The sequence below is a fragment of the Formica exsecta genome, unplaced genomic scaffold, assembly GCF_003651465.1.
Source record: "Formica exsecta isolate Colony F162 unplaced genomic scaffold, ASM365146v1 scaffold365, whole genome shotgun sequence".
NCBI lineage: Eukaryota > Metazoa > Arthropoda > Insecta > Hymenoptera > Formicidae > Formica > Formica exsecta.
The window spans coordinates 93295-109799 of NW_021850897.1; the positions used below are offsets into that span (position 1 = coordinate 93295).

The 16505-nt window shown below is 39.8% G+C and overlaps 1 protein-coding gene and 1 pseudogene across 1 annotated transcript in view; both read left to right on the forward strand.

The window, feature by feature from the left end:
• The first annotated feature begins 166 nt into the window (after positions 1-166).
• LOC115239209 (kazrin) overlaps positions 167-16505 on the forward strand; it is a 128538-nt gene continuing 112199 nt past the window's right edge. Inside the window, exon 1 of the mRNA XM_029813604.1 lies at positions 167-354. The gene's annotated coding sequence lies outside the window, so the exon portion shown is untranslated. The remainder of the gene's footprint in view (positions 355-16505) is intronic.
• LOC115239125 lies at positions 2846-12076 on the forward strand (annotated as a pseudogene).

Consider the following 16505-nt stretch of genomic DNA (forward strand, 5'->3'; position numbering starts at 1 on the left):
TTACTCTGACTAATAAATTTTCTGCTGATATCTTTTTAAAAATATAAAAAACGACTCAAAGTTTCTTATATTTTCTTAAAGATTTCGGAATCGTAGATATCGCGTTTTTGCGTGATGTGTCGGCTCTATCGAGGCTAACATAATTTTCATAATCTTGCAGATACCGAGGACTCCATGAATTAGTTACTCGCCGTATTAAGGAAGAGAGACGAGGTCGGCGTGCGACCTACTCGTGAATCATCGTTCGTCATTATGCAACGGTGAACTTACCCGCTTTCATCGGCGCATACGTGCCAGGTGCAGTCGGAAATCGCGCCGGGAGAGTTTGCGGCCGATTCATGGAATCGTGATCAGGTAAGGGTTGCAATTTCTATGGCGTTGCAGCGTGCCGAGACGGAATCGCCAAGAGAATTTATATACGTCAGAATTGGAAACAACGTGCCAATCGGGCCCGGTATCTCTGGGGCGATGACGTAACGGTCGTAAGATACGAAATTTCCTTTGAAAACGAGGTCGGGGATCGACAAGTCGAGCGTGCAATGCTTCCCGAGATACATATATATATATATCTCAGGCTAGGTTGCACAAGGACGAACGATTTGAAGGAATCAGCGCGATACCGATAATGTCATTCGTGACCGATAATCGTCTGATACGACTTATCTGATTTAAAAGTCGAGTAATTTTGATTTTAATACTTTTAGTAATGTGAAAAAAGTATTATATTTATTAATTAAATAACTGTGTGTTTTTTAACGTTTCTCCGTAATTCTGTTTATGGATGAATTTGCAATTATTTCTCATTTTGCGTGGGCACGCGAGCACCACCCTTTTCATTTATTACGCGAGTACATGCATTTTGTTCAGCACTTCACGGCATTCGCTCTTTATATCGCATGTGGGTCAAGTGTGAACTGTCAATATTTCGTTTTACATATTTCACCTGCGACGTGTTAGCTCTCCACAGAACGCGGATATTTTTCTTTTTTATTCCCATGCATTTCAAATATTGACTTTTTGTTGTAAATCTTATTTTCAATCTCTATTTGACTATGTAACTTCAGAATCATTTAATGGTATATAAAGTCTTTAATAAAAAAAAAAATATATATATATATATATAACTGGGATAATTTATTAAGATTGATTTATCGCATGTTTTCAATCATCAAAGCTATTTCGTGTTTAACTTAACACGATTGGCGGCTCCGTACTTTCGAAGCCAAGGCTATAATAATTAAGTTATCGGCGGAAAAAGATAAAGCGCGACGAGGAGATAATGTTATTCTGCGACGCAAGAAAATCCTCTTGTGAACCTCTCAACAGCTCGTAATAGCATGCATAACAACAGCTTACGGAGAACTTTCAATTTTCTTTTTTAAAGCTGCAATCTTTATCCTATCTTTATAAATTATGAATCGTTATCATAATGATGTCTACCTACGAATTTATTGGACCCGATCATGACATTCGCGTCTTTCTTCGAAAATTATAACCACTATTAAAGATGGAAGATTACGGTTTATCGCGTGATAGTCGCGCATTGACAACTGCAAAAAGAGAGGAATCGTAAACAGGCTAAGCCGGTTACTATTTCTGCAGAATGTGTCGCGTTTGCGGGGATCTTGCGAGTTCCAGTAGGATCCTTTGATTCTGAGAATCCTTTTATAGGCGCGTTGCCGGACCGATAATGTCTCGCATAAAGTTTGTATGTCCAAGGGGGAAAAAACGACGACGACAATTTAAGCTTACAAACATAATGTCCTCGCGCCCCAACGGTGTCCTTTAGCGCCGCGTATATTTCCCGACGCATCCGGCTATATCCTGTTTATACGTCGTTTTTTTCGAGTGGGTGTCAAAGCCACCATATAGCTTTTTATATAAATATCCCATCGTATCGCGACTATAAGGTTGTAACCGAATCATCTTTTTTCGACTGCATTTTTCCGATACATCCTCCCAAAAATTTCCGAAAAAGTTAATAAGATTAAAAAATTGTTTAATGAATATAAACTTGAAATAAACATAAACCTTCTACTACGATTCACACATTTTGCTATTCGCTACTATTAATTTCATTCTCCCATTCGTTCGTTATTTCGCGAAGATGTCGTCGGCGAGATGATGACGCGCGACAGAAATTCGACGGTAAACGCAATTTGAAGATGTGATGACGTTTTAACTACCGCATAACGGAAGCATAATATTCATCTTGCGCGATGTATATATGTATATACATCGGATAGGAAGATAAACCCCTCATAGCATTGCTAATAAACTAACTTCTCCCTGTTTCGTCAACATTGTACAGCGAATACTCCGCGCTACGAGACAAATTTAATAATTACGCGAATCTACTATCTTTGTTCGAGCCCGATGTAGCACATTGAGGCGTTAATTACTTTCATCATTACCATTGCAAATTGAATCGCGAGCGGGATGCGCCCGGATTCATTACGCGAGCAATCTTCCTTATGAATAATTTTGCATTTGTTGTTACCGGAGTTCGATAAGTTTTTTCTACGGTACGACTTGAGGTAGTTGATGAAATATAAAGGGTAGGATAAAAAATTATTAATATGATATAAATTAATATTAATATGATATTAATATTAACTAATAATATATACAAATATAGTGAGAGAGAGAGAGAGAGAGAGAGAGAGGAGGAGAGGAAAGGAAAGGAATAATGAATAAAAAAATTTAAAAAAAAAGCCATATGATCGTCTGGCGTTATTACATCATTTTGCAATCTCCTCTATATAGATTCGTGGGTGACGTCAAGGGCATGGGAGATTCAGCATCCGGATCTTCATCCTAATTACGAATGGCGTCATTCGTTTGATCTCAAGTAGGGGATACGAGCGCGCATCGTTTTTCTTCTCGCTCGTTCTCAGCTCTCCGCTCTCCTTTTCTCTCGTTAGATGATCCCCACATATTATGCAGTGGTACGCCGGCGTTTATAAAATGTGGGCCACTTCAGTACGCGGATCGTCGATGCGCGGATCGCATTACTCGGAACCGAAGCCGATCGTCGATCTAACATCTACGTGACGATGATCGAGATCGTCGTTTTTCACCGTCCGGCTGTCCGGCTGTTTCGATGGTGCCGTTGGCTGCTTTATTACCTTTACGCGAACGTGTCGAATCTCGGTGAGTGCGTGTAATTTAAAGCGATTGTCATTTAAAAAAAAAATTCAACGGGAAAAGAAAGATATGTGTGACCTTATTTTTTTTATTAAAAGAGATTTCACAAAAAAACTAACAATTATTTTAGAATAATTATAGTTGCGTTACTTATCGTTCGATAACTGTATGGCGGTCATTACCAAGGTTGATTAGGACGGAAATATGATAATCTAATAGCATGTTTCTGTGATAACTCTCTTGAAATCACAATTTACGTTTTGCTATATAAGACTGTCGTTTTTCAAAAGGATTTTTACACGTATTTTATAAATTAATGTAAATAATAATATATATTATACATATATGTAGATATATATATCTCTTATGTCATGCACGATATTATTTATAACATTTTCTATCACAAAAAATAGCGATTATCTCTTTACACTGAGAGATATTACACATTACATGATTTGACCTCTCTCGCAAGATAACACTTTCTATTTTTAACATTGCAAAAGATTCGCGTAAACTGTTGAAGAGTGTTAGAGAATTTATAGGCGACACAGAGATTCAAGAATACTATACGTACGTGTGATGGTGTACGTTTTTTCTATATATATATTATTATTAAATCAATTTGAGACAGCATCTTCTAGACGCGTGTAAGATATAATTTAAATGACACCTCGCGTTTATCGCTGACATTGTTGTTAGCGCGTGAAGGAGACACGCTGTACTTAAACTGACCTCTCTCTTGCGCAATACCATACGTCAAAGCTAGCAGCTGTCTCTGACCATAGATATCCATGTGCGTGTAGAAACTGGGCCGCCACTTCCCTTCGTGTTAAAACGCGCTTCCGCATGCTTCTCGAGGCTGAGGAGACGACGCTGCTTGATGCAGTTTCCTTGATGCTAGAGACACTCGACGCTACGTTACTGTGCGGACACTGTCACGCTAGAAACGGAAATAGAGACTTGAAGTAGCTTCATCAGCGAAGAGCCAACATACAAGCGCAATATGTGGTTTTCATCGCGTTGTGTGCTTGATCTCTAAAAGAATTATACGATTAATGCTCCTGCTACTTCAGTTGAAGTAGCAAAAACTTTTGTTTCACTGACATTACACGCTACAGAGTGCCCGGCTACATTTTTTACTGGATTTTTATTGTTACTAAATAAAGAATAATAATGCTCTGATCTTTTATGCAGATAAAATAATAATAACCGTGTCTTTATATTCTTATACAAATAAGAAAGATTTAAAGTTACTCTCTAAATATATGCAAAATAAAATTAGAATTGTAAAATCCACTGCAAAGTTATGCTTCAAAGCAGCTGACGCGTTCTATTTGAAATTCAAAAAGATTTATGTGTTAGCGTTGCAAAATGCTATTCAATGACATGTATCTAAAACACGTTAAAACAAAGAGTGATATTTTCGGATTTATTCTACCGTAATGTATCGATCTCTTTATCAGATGAATATGACACGAATGAGACACGTAAACATATAAATACATAAATCATTTTAGGTGTGACGTTATCGGATTGTTATACTCAAATTGTAACGCGATCCTGAATAGGTTTGCGAGTGACGTGTGAAACGAAACGGATCGAAACATCACGCCCGTCGATAAAAACTCGGTCGAACTCCCAAGGCGTCGAGTTAGCGACACGAATTAATAACACCCATAGTTGTTGAATCTGATCTGTCAAGCTTCGAATTGTCTGAATTGTCGACAATGAAAGATTTCCGGTGTACGGTGCGATGTGCGACCGACGAGGGACGAATTTTCACGGTTTCGCGTTTCGAGGCACGGCATTAGCATAAACAGATTCCACTGCTCCGAATGCTTCGTCAGACTGCCCTTTTTACTCTTTCCGTATTTATGTGTTCCAAAGGAGATTATCAAATTTTGATGCGCGTCGAAGTTTCGGCGGGCCGAGCGTCGCATTTTCACCTCGACTTCGTGTAAAACGTGCCTCTTCAAAAATTCATATTTCTAGTTCTGCCCGACATATCCAAGATGAGATATCCGATACGAGGCATATAGTTCTATAAATAATATTTAAAGAACATTTTGTCGCGCTGCGCGAAGAGAGTAATAATTTATCGGGACGATAAATAGTGATCGTTCTCGCATTTGCGAATGCATCGTAGTAAATGTCCATTTTGATTAACGAATCTACTCTATACGTCCTAATAGCCGTTCCGTGAGCGCAAAATGCCAACGACGACGGACGAATCGAAAACAATTGGGAACAATTCGAACTCTATTCATTCGAATGACATCAAAAGCTCGTCGATAAACTTCGCTTCGCGCGTCGCGGTTTCAGGTGGGCCCGGCCAGCAAAAGCCACTGAATACACCATTATGGCTGGTACTGGTCGATCGAGGGTCGTGCTCGAGGGGTGCGAAGGAGAAAGCTGCATTTCATTGGGGTCATTGCTTCGCGAATCCTTAATTGGATAACGATAATACAGGAATAAGCTTTTATAGGATTCTCTTGATTTCGACAGGTCTCTTCGATGAATGGATCGCTTTCTCAACTAAAGCTGATGACGATAAACGCGATTGACTCTACGATAGTACGCGGGATTAAGACTAGCGTCTTGTTTCAACATCGAAAGGGGGAAGAAAATTATAAAGATAAAGATATAATTAATAAATGGATTTTATATAAAATATGTGTGTGTGTATTACACATTTAAGTTTCAGAAATTTTTAAATTTTTTTTAAATGAAAATATTTTAACAGTAAGATATAAATAGAATATAAATTCTAAATTCTAAAATGAAAATAAAATATAAATATAAATACAAAAAATATGTAGGAAAGCTTGGGTCTCTTAGTTTACATATATTTTAAAATAATTTTAGTGTAACATACAAGTGCCTATTTATGGATAGTGAAGCATTTAAATATTGGAAATTAGTCGGAGATTATTGAATTTTATTCTACAAAAATTCAAGAATTTCTATGCGTCATACTTTTCGTAAAAATAGTCACCGCAATCGATAATCGCGATTCGGTTCATTAATTGGATAATGTCAAAGGGATGCCCTTAATTTCACGGCCACGGGAAATAGAGACCTGCGGCACCCTTCGCAAGAAAAGATTCGGACGGAGGGAGAGGATCCAGAACACGATTAGGATCTCCTCCCCTCGACGACGGGAGAAAATATTTTCCCAGATCGGGGCCGGTAAACACGTGGCCTCGGTGCCGTCGACGATTGACCGAACCGGTCGTTTCGAGGGGGAATAGCAGGGCACGGGGGTTTAGGTCAGCACGAACAGGGGATCAATCCGACGAATCAATGATTGGCCAAATTGGCCGCGCTGTTCGCCACCTCCCGGGGATGCCGATTACACACGAGCCGCCGTATAATTATAGGCTGCGATGACACCTGTGATTTTTGAGTCACACCCTCGTTGCTGACCTTGATGTCGATCCCGTTCACGTGGACGTCCGTTTCGCGGTGAGCTCGTTAGCAGCGTCGAGTTCGGTCGATGAAATTAGCCGATGCCACTGAACGAACAATGGCGATTCCTCAGGGACAATAGCGAGCGGGGAAATTGCTGGCGGAAATTTTGCGGAACGTTTGTCAATCGCAAAATGTGCTGAAATTACGAAGCCGTTTCTAAAGCCGTTCGGGGCCATTCCCTCTCCGTTCACAAGTACGGTACGCGAAGTTGGAGCTAATTTATCTTCAACTTCGCCGACTGCGAACGTACCAAGTGCATTAACGCGGCGCGCTTTATTGTATAATTTATCGTTGGAGAAATTTTCCAATTCTCTCTCTTACATAGGCGTCAGATATTAATGAGTATCAGCGTGTGTCTGCTACACGACGTCACACTTCGAATTGTTTGACCTGATAACAATAGCCGCGCAAACACGCATCGTCACGTACGCGGCGATAGATTATTGATATTCTAATTATCCTCGAATAATTAGAGAACACCACACTGCGGCTTCTGACGGCGAACGCGTTTTGACATTCCAGTTTTGAGATTTCGAATCATTTAGGATGAATGCTCGCACGATTGCTATTAGCAGTTGCAAGCGATACGAAATAATACTATTAATCGCCGCGAAACAAATACATAAAAAAAAAGATTTGACCGACGCATGCTATTCCGTCAAAGTATGGGCGAAAATATCCGGCGTCTATCATTTAGCCATATTATTAATCTTTCCGTCGTTAGTGAAAATAAAATTATTCTAGGATAAACTTCATTACGAGAGCACGTATCTTAGATTATATTTATTAGCGTAATTGGATTAAATTTAAGATTGTGTTTTATTGTGCATATTTAAACAGAGATCTAATTACGTTGTAAATTATCCGCCAGTATTTTAGCGCGACTCAAGTTTCAAGAAGAACAGGTAACACATTCTTATTTTTTCATTTATTTTACGTGGATTTTCCTAAGGTAATTTAAGAAGGAGAAAACGAAATCTAAAAGCAGGCGGAGTACTAAGGAACATCACGACGATAAATCTAACGAATCGCGGAAGTTTTCCGATAAAAAACGTGCCGATAGTGAAAGGGCGGGCAATTAGATAAAATTCGCACGGTACTCATAAGAAGAAATGTCGAAAAAAATCTCGTATTTCCAAATTACGTTTAGGAATTGAACCATGATGGCTCCACTACTTTTGTAAAACATTATTTATTAAAGTCGATTTTTCTTTTAGCGCGCACAAGGCACAGGAACATTCTGTATCCTAAATTTATTTTGGTAGAGCCACATATTGACTGCCGGAAGATTCCTCCGCTCGTACCCTGCAGTCTAGGTCCCCCTGAAACACGAGGGTGAAAACGATACGTGTGCAATTTTCTCAATTGCACGACCGCACCCTATCCTTTTATCAATACACATAGTTTCTCCGCGTTGGTACAAGTTGATTCGGTGACGTCATCGCTCGAATCGCAAACGAATAAATTTCACGAGTAATTACAGGGGGGATTACAATTATAGCGAAGAGAGAAGCATTTGTTACTTTTAAAGACCGTGATTAAGCAATAAGACGTTTTTGAATATCTTTACCAAACGCATCGCGCGATAATAAATACATACATCTAGACATGTCTATCGTTTCTAGATCTTTATTCATCTGCGACTCCATCACTTTTATTTGACGACGATACGTTATTGCGCGATATAATTGTCTAATGAATCTAGGATATTTAACCGGCCATTATCTGGACAATAATATCAACCGCCGTCGATTCGAAACAACGACGTTGATTTACTGGCGAATCGTGACCGCGAATTCGCGCTCGCACCACTATCGCCAATTATCAAAGCGGAGCTTTATTCAGTTAGCGGTACGGGGCTGTTTAACTACGCGAGCCGCGATAAATCCGTATAATTTGATCGCTTGTTCGCGCCAACCTCTCGAACGACGACGGAGAGAAAGAGGCAGAAAGATAAGACTCGCCTTTCATGCTCTTACGACCGGCGATTCATCAGCTCACAAGAGTGCGCCGATCTTTACTCTTGAAAACGCCAATAAAAGTCGACGGGATCGTGCTCGCGTGACCCGCAGGATTTAGTTACTCATTTAAGTTTCATTTGCGTTACGTGCGCGATGTATCCGCGTTGCACGCCTTCTGTCTTTCTCTTTCTCGATGCATCGTGTAACCCCGACGCACGCGAGCAAGGACGACCGACGTCGTGTCTGCTCGATAAATCGGTTGGAAGGATACTACCGGCCATCACGACAGCTCCCCTTACGTAAGAATTCCGCTGAACGTCGCGTAAGTGAAATTCCTCGGTTTCGAGCAAATCTGCGAACGAATGCCGCGAATGATCGAATCCCCAACGCTCGCCAGATTCACTCTTGGATTTTTCAACGAGGCCCCGAATTAGATATCTGTGATTCTCAGCCATTCTTCTAGATAGAGTTTTTTTTTTTTTTTTTTTTTTTACTACGAACATTCGCAGACGAATACTCGCGGAAAATTCTGTTCAACGATATGTCGGATATACCTGAGCAACTATCATTTTTCACGGTAACTTATTTTCAACGATGAATCTGTCTACTCTAGCGCGATCCGCGCTACCAAAGGGAGGAATCCACGGAGGAGCGTTTGATTGACGGCTGTAAAATGATACGGGCGCGATTCAAACGGGAGGATGTATGGAGCTCCCGATGGCAAAAAAGTAATTAATTTCTTGCCCGCGCGTTTCGGTCGATAGCTTGCGGATACTATATCTGCCCCTGAGATTATTCGTGTACGTGTATAAGTGAATGAAATAGCTGGTGCGCGAAACTGCACTTACATCTGAGCTTTCTCCATTTTTCGTTGTGTGAAAATTCTGAGAAGTTCTGCGGGAAAGCTTATAATTAGAGATATTTTATTTTATTCTTCCCTCATTTAACTCGAGTATTTTATACGCGTATAAAAATGCAAACAAAATATAAAATAACATACAATATATAAAATTGTGAGAAACTGTGTACGCGTGTAAAATAAAATAATTTTATCTATTATACGCAATTGATAGGGGGTATTAAGCTATTCAAAGTTATTTCACTTCTTTGTTAATCCGATGCTTCATTATCGGCGCGCATTTATAACGGTGGAGAGATTGCCGGGGTTCGCAGGAAATATTTCATCCTCTCACTCCTTTCTGGCTACACTATCTGTTATCAGACTACGTTAATTTCCACCACAGTGCAATTTAAGCGGCTTCACTTTATAATTTGTGATTAAAGCTTTATTCGCGCGCGCGTTGTGAGATATATCATCTCTGTGCGATGAGAGCGCTAACACGTATCTAGAGATAACGCGTGATGGAATATCCTCCTCGTTGTCGAAACGCGGTCGCGCGCGATTGTTTCTGTGTATCGAAACTTCCGCTTCCTGATCCGCTTCCCTCCGATTGATCGATTGCCTGTCAAATATTTCTGAGCGGCAAAAGAAATAATACGCGATCTCGACATTCCTATTGTTGTCGTAATCACCAACGTGAACTGCAATCGGATTGAATGCAAATATAAGACGGATATCTGCATCGCGAGGAAAATACTTCGTGATACCGTAGTGAATCTATTTTAGATAAGGATTATAGCTTCACAGTCTCTATATATTTTGAAAATACTCGTTTTATTATTCCAAGAAAAAAAAAAGAAGGAAAAAATTCTTTTATATAAAAATAATATCTATTTAATGTGCATCACGTAGCAAGCAATACATATAAAATTATGTCATATATAACACACATATGTATATACATTTTTTATTTTATTTTTTGCTCCAATTTTCAGGCAAAGAAATACACATATAGGAATATAATTGCATTTCTTTTTCTAAGTACGGTATTTTTTAGTCTCTCGCGCACTATATCAATCGTTTATCGGAGACTCCGTCTTCCTGACGTAAAAGACGCAGCTTCTTCTGGATGAAAAATGTTTTTGAGGCAAGGGAGAGAAATGTCGTGTACGAAGTCGCGCCCTTGGTGAAATCGATAACCGCTCGCCCTCGCGCGCGGCACCAATTCTAAAAAGTATGTCAGCCAGTACGATACGCTTATGTAGAACTACCTTAAGCCCAAAGTTGTCCGTCTTTCTCCCCGTTCGCGTTTTAAGTCGACTGTATAATTTCGCGATTGTTAAACATAGAAACCTCGCAGTGAAAACGACGGCAAATTATACACAGCGACGAACATTGTTATGTATTAAGCAAATATGTTTGACCACCGCGACCGAATTATGCCCGAGAGAGAGATCCTTAATACGCATAATTTATAGCAATTCCGTGCATTTTGCGTGCCGGGATAGTCGCGGCGTTTGCAATTTGCATCGCGATTACACGTTCGCGTTCGATATCAGTCATTTCGGATGAGCTTTTCGCCACATTCCTGAATATGAGGGAAATTTTCACGTAATCATCGGAATAATGCTAGTAGAGAGATTGATTTGATCGTGTAATATTTGATTGTTCGAAAATTTAATCCGTTATTTCGACGGAGATATAATTTACATTCATTTAATTGTATAATTGCGGATAATAATTTATATCGTAACGGATTGGGGTGGTACATACCGTAGTAATTGACGGGAAAGCGTGATATTTAAAAGTATTAATGAATTATTTACCAAGTTATAAAAGGATTTTATTTTATTGTCAACGGTTTTTCTCTCTTTCTCTTTCTTTTTTTTTTTTTTTGAAATATCTCTTTTTTTTTATTGCCTAATCACCTAGCTTTAGCATAACGATAATTATAGGTTCAGGTAGAAGCCATCTAATACGTAGCCATCGATATTATACGTTTATGTCTACAGAGCGCCGTAATCAATATCCGTGATCCGAGAGATGCCATAATTAATTTCATAGGCCGAAACCTGAACCGCGCGATTATCGCCGTATGCGCTTACTCGCCGTCAGTTTATGGCTTTCGGTTTGTAGCATGTGCGTATATATATATACGTGTCGCAAGAGTTTAATCCTGGGTTTCGTCGATGAGAATAGAATCACTTTATCAGACCCTTACTTAAGGTGAGAGAGACAAGATGCCTGGATAAGCGCGCGTCGGATTCGCGACGGTGTAAGGGAGCAGCATCGCTTTCAACGATAAGAGACTTTATTAACGAGAGACACGCGAGCCCGCTCGCAAAATAGACGATCACACATGTCAACGCACTGTTAAGAGCGCCCTTCTTCGAGACATGTCATGTCCCAAAATTTTCAGAGTAAGAATTATGTTATAGTGTTCTCGTCGAATCTCATTAACTTCGCAGTCTCGTTCTAGTCAACTCTTTCGTATAATTATCTTAAAATATTGTCGTCTATTTTAAGCATTATCTTAATTTATAAAACAAGACATTGATTATATTCAAACATGATTAGAATATAAAATAATTTTCATTTTTAATTTCTAATAACTTTAAAGAACTTTTTGTTTTCCAATTTTATACATTAGATAATCTTGGATAAATGTTTTTTATTGTTACATCACAAACACATTTTTTTTATTTTACGCTTATTCAACGTTGGATTTGTGTAGAAAAAAATTTGTATTTCATCGCGCAGATTGAAAAATTTTTATTTACAGGAAAAATACACATAATGATTTTCTTCTAAAATATTGTCATTACGTCAATGTAAATGTTGTGCGCGAGAGCGGCGTGAAAATAATTAAAAGTTTGCCATGTTGATGAGCTTCTCAGACATGGCGCGTCGTGACATTGTTCGCCATTCCGCGAGCGTCTCGACGTGAAACTTTACGAAAAAAAAAAAATCATTGCATCGCGATGCTTGTCACGCAAGAATTTCGTTGCAATTAAGCTTCAACGGCGTTATACATTCGCGATACTTTGATAAACTTATATGTCGTTTTCGGAATTTTGGAAGATGCCTGAAATTATTTATTATATCGCGTTCGCATAGCAAACAAAATCCTAATTTACTTGACGTTGTAAAGACATTTGCATGTGTGTTAAAAGCAACGACGCACATGAAAAGCATGCGATTTAAAATACATTTAAAATCGACATAAATTGAAAGGTCGACGTAATAAATTGTTGTGTCGAGATTTATTCCCGAAATATCTCCATTCGCACAAGTATTATTTCCTGAGATCGTTCTTCATGCACGAGATCTATAGAAAGGATATCAGCTTCCACACTTCTCATCCGTATCGTCGGTATCTGCATTTCGCTCCGTAGTATTTCGTCGAAAATGCGGCGGAGAAATGCTGCATATTGCAATGATGTTTCAGATAGTTTTGTGCAAATAAAATATTCATCGGCCGTATAAATATTCCCAAACACGTTTGATATAATAAAGTGCATGCAGTGTATCGAGTTTGCGCAGCGCACTCTTCATACGCCGAGACCTTTCGATGATACGTACCATCGTCTGTCTCCCCCTTCCCTCTGTCTCGAGCGAAATTCGCGCGGACCCGCAATTAAACACCGGTGTATTTCATAAACACACTCGTGGTATAGAAGTAATTAAAAGTTTCGCTCATTGGCGAAGTTTCGCGTCTGAGAATCGTTGCTCGCGATGCTTTCAAAAGCGGCCTCGATGCCGGGGATGTGCTGTGAGGAGCAATTGTTGTTGGCGCTGTGATTGTTTACTGTAAACACGAACGCAATACGACGGAAATTGTACACGGCAATCTGACAATAGTCGCGAAACACCGCCAGGAATGTGGATACAGACGATCTGCGAATTTTCCGAAATGTAAATTTATTTTTAGCTCAAAACATAGATGTTCGCGAATATTTATGTATCTATTTTTTAATTAAAAATATCGCGCGCTTTGCGCTAATTCCTCTTGGGATATCCAAGAGATTAGAGACTCTTTTCCGTCTGCATATGGCTTTTGCGCATAACCATCCGTGGAAAGGGAAATCCGTTGGGAATTTTCTCGAGTATGCACGTGACAGTGAAAAAATGTAAAAGGAAATGCATCAAGATCAGAACGACCAAGATATATGTGTGATCCACTTTGGAAAATGCATATCGTTAAATAAAATACCTTGAATCTCGCGAGAATGGATTGAAAGTCATCGCCGTCCAGCAAATTTCAGTTGAATTTCCGACGTGCCGTCGTTAAAACTTTTTCAGGTGGAAGAAAAAAATAAGAAATATCTAAGAGTGATGGTCCCTCGGAATCGCCGGCAAAAGTTCCTGGATTCGCGGCTAGCTAATATAATAACGGCACGATAACGCGAGTTCTTCTTTTTCAGCGCGAGTCAAAGAACGTCTTATGAATAATAGCGAGGACTTATAAAAGAGAACATTTTAATTCTCCAAGCGATTTTGACCTGGCGAAATCAATTTGTCATTTCCTTCTCTGCACGCTTGAACGACCTTGCGAAACTCTCCGTCATTGTTTCGACAATTTCTGCATTTTCTGCAATTTTACGCCGACAAGAAATACGCGACTGTGCACCCGCGTATAACGCGGATAATTGGAACTGTGCAATCCGAACCTGAAAACTATGAATACCTGCAATCTCGTTTGTAAATCAATTCTTTTTTTTTTGCAGACGAAAGAGAAAAAGAGAGAGAGAATATATTTCAGAATATATTGTGCATAATTCATTGATATTAAAAAAAGCATTTTTTTTTTTTTTTTTTTTGTTTTGTTTTAAATATTTAAAAAAATTTTTTTATAGAACGACATTTAAATAAAAAGTTATACATTACAGAGAAAACGGAAAATATCGTGTTTTCGCCGTGTGTGCTATGTTAGAGTTAAAACTAACTTTCTCAAACAATAACTCGTTTTCAAATCGGAATTCCTTAAAATTTGTCACAAGCATTATCGAGCCATGTGTGGTTGTTGCACATGAATGTGAAGTCGTGTTATCAACAGCCGAATCTATGGTCGATATTCACGATAATGTCGTCTGGAATATGACTCGGCGCGGAAAAAAAAAAGAGACGAATGGAAGCGGCAGAAAAGGGGAGAAACGAAAAAAAAAGGAAGAGAGAGAAGCGAAAAAGCATCGCGCGGCGATGGCCGTGTGGAGCCACAGGTATCCCGCAGAACTGCACGACCCTCGATCTACCTCGGCTTACAAGTCGTTTCAAACTCTATTTTCCTCGCTTGGGAAATCTCTCGCTTCGCGTCGCAAGACGCGTGTATCGATAAAACTTGCCATAATTTATTGCTGGCGATAAATACGATAATAAAACTTTAATATAATATGTTGCGTAAAACTATTTAGAAGTCATATCTTATGGCGTCAATATATATCGCGCGTTATTCGTACTAAATTAACAGTATTACGCTTTTCGTTAGTATCTGCGATCTTTGTGTTCGAGACATGTTGATATCGCCCGTTGCGATAATTCACGGGAGACGCACGATGTTTCATCGCACGTCTCCAAATCGGCGAAACTCTTCCCGCACTCGACTACATTTTTAATAAATCAACCAACCCTCTTATTCACTCAACCTTCCCCTTTACGCGCCGCCCTTCCGTACCACTCTTTTCGCCCTTTAACGCGCGGCGGTGAATTCAGGTATATGTCCAGGCCTTTTAATGCATCGATTTTTTTTTTTTATAACTAATACATGATTTTATTAGAAAGTATAACTTATAATTCTTTGATTCTTATTTTCAATTTTTTCAGTGGAACTGTAAATTAAAATTAGCTTCCTTCGCGAAACGTCTAAGAAACCTCGCTACACGAGAAATACTTGATTTACACGTAAAGATATAAAAATATATTTCTCAGAGATGTAAGTTTATATGATAATTTTGTTTCTAGTAAAATATAAAAATACTATTTTTCCGCCGAATACGAAAAAATTGTTCATCTCTCTTTCTTTTACAAACGTCTCCTTATAATTTGATAGTTGTGCGTTTATCATGATCCGCGGTGTTCTATCGAAGAGGATGAATAACAGCTGAGACGCTGACGGGAATAAATTGGCGTAGGGTGTCCCTTTCCTTAAATCCACCCCTGCCCGGCGTATGCGCGTGCCACGCTCGCCCAAGCACCCCCTCGACCCGCCGCAGTATTGATCCACGGCCATCCCTCGCGCCGCACTCCACCACGGTTCCGCCACGCCGCATGCAGAGGGACGGTAGCGGCAGCGAGGCGATGGCATTAGGGGGGTGGACGCGGTGTGGATGCGCTGAGACAGAGGAGAGGACGGTGGGAAGGGGGAGGAGGGACGAAGAGGGAACCGAAACCGAAACCCCAACCCCGCAAACTAAACCCCCGAGCCTCTCTCCCGCGGTTCGCTCTTTGCCCTTCTCGGCCACGCTGTCCCGTTTCATCCCTCGGGCTCGTACCAACACCCACGCGAACGCCAATACGTACGATCGCGCGTGTGCGCAGGCGTACGTGTGAGCTTTCTATACCGATAGACGCGAATGCGCGTAAACTGAGATGCGTAGGGTGTATACGGTATTTATGAAATTGGGATGACTGAGTGGAAAAAGCGGCTTGCTCTTTCCGGCGTATTGTGCGCGGCGGTCGTACTATCGAGAGAGGCGTAATTTGAGCCCTGGAATTATCGCTGAGATAAATGCAGCTTTGTGCGCGAAACAATTTTTACTCGGAAATTCGTTTTCCGGCGAGTAGTTCCATTTATAATGTAGCTGGCAGATACTAGATAAAAGATATTCTTTGATCAATTCTGTCAATAATTTCAGCTTTTACTTGTGGAGAAATATTTTTGCGCGTATCAAAATTATTTTACTATAAAACGAAAAAAAGAATATATATATATATATATATATATATATATATTTTGGAGGAGGAGATTTTGTAAGAGCTCCAGGCGTTCGCGGAAAGTACGCCGGAATCTATGAATTCCTGATTTAAGTTTCGTCGTGCATCGGCCGTATTCCTGACGCTTCCGGGTAAAATATGCACGTTCGACGATG